At 44.0% G+C, this 5,535-nt stretch overlaps 1 non-coding gene across 1 annotated transcript; it reads right to left on the reverse strand.

Annotated features, from left to right (window-relative positions):
* Window positions 1-4,880: 4,880 nt before the first annotated feature.
* On the reverse strand, window positions 4,881-4,953 carry TRNAR-UCU (transfer RNA arginine (anticodon UCU)). Its single transcript has one exon. It is a non-coding gene; the product is annotated as a tRNA-Arg (tRNA).
* Window positions 4,954-5,535: the final 582 nt, after the last annotated feature.

Consider the following 5,535-nt stretch of genomic DNA (forward strand, 5'->3'; position numbering starts at 1 on the left):
AAATCGTTCGTCTGTGCGAACTACTGGCTTTTACCCCACGCATATACATCGCTAGCTTACTTTGCCATAGTGAAAACTCAGAGATTGGACTGATTGGACTGCATGCTTAATGCATTGCACGAATTAATTCAAAAGTGCAGGCACTTTGGATAGAGCATTTTGCAAGCTGAAAAATTGCTAGATCAGTGTTGTCCAGTTAAATTGTGTACATATTGCACAGACGCATATATGTGACCCTGAAACGTCTTGTGAGGAAGTATGGTAGACTTCTGAAGCAGAACTCTAAAAGATATCTTGCGTAAGCCGTCTGTTAACTGTCTTGAGTAGCTGAAGACAAAAAAATTCTTCACAAGACAGATTCTAGACATCTTGCCGATGATGTCTTCTAGACTAGCACTAAGCGACGTCTTGTAGATGTATTTGGTAGCTCAAGATGTATGTGACAAATATGTATGTATGTGACCAAGACAGCTACAAGATATTCTGTGCTCAGTGGGTATGAAAGACGCCGTAGTGGAGGACTACGGAAATTTCGATCACCTGGGGTTCTTTAACGTGCACTAACATCGCGAAGCTTACGGGCGCCTTGCTTTTTGCCTCCATCGAAAAGCTACCCCCCAGGCCGGGATTCGATCCCGAGTCCTTGAGAATAGTGCTCGAGCAGCGTAACCACTCCGCCACCACGGCGGGAAAACACTGATAGCGCCAAATAAACATAAAGGTGGTCTTGGGCGCATGGCTGTTGCAGTAGTGTAGTTGAGGCAAACAGAACGCCCGATACGCCATTTATGACTCATGTACAAACCAAGAATGACAGAAATAGGGTCGACATTTCCGCAAAGCAAGACTGCCTCACCCTGCAATCGAATTCGCTGAGACACGTGGTGACACCTAGCGGTCGACGGGAGCTAACAATGAGGCGGCCCAGAAGCAGACGCCGCGTATGTTGCGGCCCCTGTGTTCGCTTGGCGCTCACGCTGTTTTATTCCCATGAGCGTGTTTTCTCAATTAGTGGCTTCAATGGCCTCGTGCGATGCATCCCTTCGCTTATTACGGATGCCCACAAGAATGAAAATAAATGCACGGGCGGCGAGAAACACTCACATCGTGAAGGGGACCCAAGCATATCGCTTCTGGAGAATCTTGGAATAATGATTAGTGAAGAGGGTGGTGCCTGCGAGAAAGTAAATAAAATTGTTTTTCTTAGGCGGGTCAATGACATACAGATGCCAAGGGGTCAAAATAAGTCGATTGCCTGTTGAGCAGAGGCAACGGCATAAACGTCTGACTCGGGGCGCCGCAGTCTGGTTGGAACACTCTCTTCATACGTGCTCCGCACTTTAAAATTTTGCATGTGCTTGTATAAGCTGAGTAGGATCAAGGGACATTTGCTGTCTTTTGAAGGACGTAGCGTTCAGGAAAGCAGCAAAGTCGCGCCACCACCTAATGAAATTCTAGTCGCATTTCATTGGGGGCGGAATAAAAAAAATCCTAGTGGGCTCTTTGAACCGGAGTTCAAATGCGGTGACTATTCGGATGGTTAACGCTTTCATGTCCACAGAAAAAAAAGGCGGTTTTTGGGTGGTGTCATTATTAATTTTTCTTTAACAAAACTTGCTTGGTACAAAAATTTTTAGCACCAAATGTTAGACGAATCCCTCTTCGTAATGGTGTTAGTGACAATCAACATATTTATAAATAAGTTATTAAAAACCGAAGAACCCACAAAAAATGTAGTAAAAAGAATCACACAAAAGCATCAAAGTTTCTTGATACAAAAATTAAAAATATTTGAAAATATACGTTTTTTACAACAGGGACCCATACAACATTGCAGCAAATACTAGCTTCCTGTCTGCAGTATTTGCTGAGTTGGGGGAGAAAACAGTAGTCAAGGTCTACCCCTGGCTGCCCTTTAGCGGAAAATACGAATCCCTGCGCTGCTGGCGGCAAGTAACTAAAAGACGTCACCCTCCAGATAATAATTGTGACCTTAAGAACAGTGATCTCTTGCAAAGAGCGTCCAGCAAAAGCGGAAATTTTTGGGGAGCGAAAGCGAAACTTATGGTGGCCTGGCTGTCGAGGTTCCGGTTCGATTTGACTTAGTTTCGCTTTATGTCCTATAGTATGACGAGCTGAATTCGTCTTCAGAGTCATCGCTGCTGCTGTTCGTATCTAAAAACGAGCTCTCCGATGTGTCAACATCCACGGAACCGAACCATTTCCGAGCAGCTGGATTGCTCTTGACATTGACACCATGACGTAAACTACGAGCGCCGATCACCTGACTTCTGAAACCATGCCGGATGCCATCTGAACGGGCGCGGCATTGCACAAAAGTTGAATCAAATACAAAACTGAAAGAAGGGTTCCTTTATTTCCAATTGGAGCGTGCCACTTCCAAGGAGCACTTCGAAAGCGGGAAAATTTGAATCCTGAAACCATCGACAGGGGGCTATCGATTGGGAACAGGTATAGACAGGAAAGTATTAAAGCCAAAATACTTTCATACCTTCCAATTACAGATTTGGATAAGCACAATTATCTGTAAATTAGGTTTAAGCTGCAGCAAAAGTCGAATTAATAGTGTATGGAGGCCCGTGATATCATGTAGATGGAGCAGGAACTTCGTTTAATGTTCCGCGCAAAATATTTCTTGTAGCGACTGCTTCAGTTCTCGAGGGTTTGTTTTGCAGCCGATAAATTGTTTACCTCAAAAATTTTAACTCTAACGACCTCGATAATGGACGCTTTATCGTTGAGTTCCAGCATTGCCCACCAGCTTTTCCCACGCTTAAGGTACAAAGTAGAAAATGCATTCTCGCATTAGCTGAAGACGCACGCTGCAACTGCACAGTGCTTGCAATCGCCATGACCTCTGTAGCGGGAACAGCACCTGTCTTCCTGTAACCTCGGCGGCCCTGTGGAAAGCTGCGCACCAAGAACAAAGGGGTTCGTCATGATATTGTGAGCCTTCTGTGGACCTTCTTTCATTTGTACATGCCATCATCTTCTTCTTTCATTTATACATACCATCATCATCGTCCCGTGGCGCCGGCTCCGGCGCGTGCCTGGGTTCGTGATCGGATTAAAACGCTAGACAAGGCTTCTCTGTCCTTGCCGTCACGACCTCGCCGTCTCGACCTAGCCTTCTTTTACAATATTAAACTGGAAAGCTAAACCGCGAGGTTATTATTATGCTGCTGAAATTAAACAGCAAGAACAAAAAAGAACCAGGCGATTACTCTCTTCTCAGGTTCTTTCTGCACTTTCAATTATCGGATATAAGGTGTGAACGACGTAATAGGTAAATGAAAAGCTCCGTTTACATCAGCCAACATTGTCCTATCTGCGACAGCGATAAAATGAAAGGGTACCAACACCGGCCTGATGAATGTCTTCAAGAATATCTGCTGGCGTAGCGGAGGAATAAACCCAACGGATTTTGCCTTTCGCGCATGCAAGGTGCTCTGAAATAAATGCCTCGACAGGCAATGAGGCAAATATAGTGCAATGCAGTAAGTTACCAACGCAATCCAAGTCATCAGATTTGCACAATACTCCTCCTCAAACAAATGCTCGCACCTCCGAAATCTGCAGGTATTGGCTGGTTGCAGCTATCAGTAGATCTTGAATTAGACAAGGATTATTTTTAATTACGTTATCATCTACAGGAATAAGCGTCACAGGAATATACCTGTCACCATTGGCAGAAAAACATTTCAGCGGTACACTATCACCCGGCAAACTGATGAACCAGCTTGCCGGACATAAGCTCGTGTCTTGGTCGTAACCCTAGATCATGAACCCTAAAACAAAAGGGGGACGACTGCCCTAATCCTCCTCTCGCGGAACGGCCACAGCAGTTGACAACCAGATGTCAATAGAGGGAGTGCCTAAAACCGCAGTGGGTCAGGCAGCAGCGAAAACCTCGAGAGATTCGTTAGTCGGACGCCACATATACTAAAAATGTCATTTCCTCTCTTCTTTCTCCTCCCACCTCAATGCTTCAAAATAGCGAAAGCTACATACAGCGTGGCGCCACCTTCAGAAGCGCACTGCCGTAACCTCTACCACAAGAACCTTATCGTCCCTACACTATTCCCTGGATTCTGTCCAACGGGCACCAATCCTTGGGCCCACATTTTTTGACTTCCTATAGCAGGGGTCCTCATATTCCGGTAAAAGCACACACAGAAAATTTCATTTCTAGGAGCCAGGAAGGTAACCAAAAAAATCAATGGACGGAAGAAACAAATACAACAGTAAACTAAAAAAATGGTTATAAAAAACCAACAAATCGCCTAAAAATGTCTTGTTTGATAGCCTCTAAAGAATTATACATGAAAAATAAACGCAGAGCCTGCTTAACCCCAGACGATCGGCACGTTGAATTGTTCTGAGACAGCTACTGAAATAGTAGAACAGTTAATACTACTGTCCCTTATAGGGATAAAAGTAAATTTTAGACTGGGAGATGATACTGATGTGGCATTGTCCGGCACCTCGCTGTAGAAAACAGCTGACGTCCGTTCAAAATTCACGGAGATTGAGAGCCAGTGCCGCTTTCCATTTGCAAAATTTGCCTGTTCATTTTGGGGAGGACACAGTTTATTTGATTTTCGCTTAAAATAAGTGCGGTTAAAGCTAAAGGGTAAAACTGGGAAGGCTGAAATTTTCGTTTCCGGCAGGCTGCATACAGCGAATCACAACACCCGACCAGGGTGGTGACCAGCCACCGACTAATCCAAGAGAGAAAAAAATTCCTTCGTCCTCTTCCTCGTCCTTAGTTGTGCCATTATCTTTTTTTTTTCGTTTTTGCTAAGTATTACGATTGTTCCAGTTTACTTATCTTGAAAAAAAAAACAGCGAAAGTTTTCCGCCCTCGGCGGGATTCGAACCCGCAATCGCCGGCTTAGAAGGCTGATGCCTTCTCCATTAGGCCACGAGGGCTTTTCTTTTTCTCTTTTTTCGGACATGGTATTTATTATACAGAAAGGGTTATGTACACAGACTGTTTACAATTCCTTCAGCCATTGCTGAGATGTACAACAGAAGGTACAACTTTTTAAAAGTCAGGCAAAAATAAGCACCGTGCCGCCAGCGGAAACCAATCAGGTTGAAAGTCATTTTCATCATAAGTGTCCTTCAGTTGCAGCATCATTCTGCTAAAATAGAGTGTAGGCGGAACAACAGGTTCAGCGTTGCGATCCGACATGCGTGTCTTCCACAAGCTATGAAGTCCAATAAGGAAAAACATGTCATATGGTTCGTAATCAGATTGAGTAACAGCAATATACCGCACACTGTACGAATTTAGAACAGTCTTTCTTTAGAGTTCTTTGCAGCACATCCCAAAAAAGAATTCCGTCTTTGAAATTAATGAAACAGTGCTCAATTGTTTCGGGCACATCACACAGACGGCAGTTTACAAAAGATACAAAAATATTTTTTTTCTATGGAGCCATGTGTTAACAGGTAGAGCTTCGGTGTGTTTTTAAAGAAAAATGTTTTCGTGCAAGGAGAAATCTGCAT

This window comes from Amblyomma maculatum, chromosome 7 (assembly GCF_055883805.1).
Source record: "Amblyomma maculatum isolate TAMU_Amacu chromosome 7, ASM5588380v1, whole genome shotgun sequence".
Lineage (NCBI taxonomy): Eukaryota > Metazoa > Arthropoda > Arachnida > Ixodida > Ixodidae > Amblyomma > Amblyomma maculatum.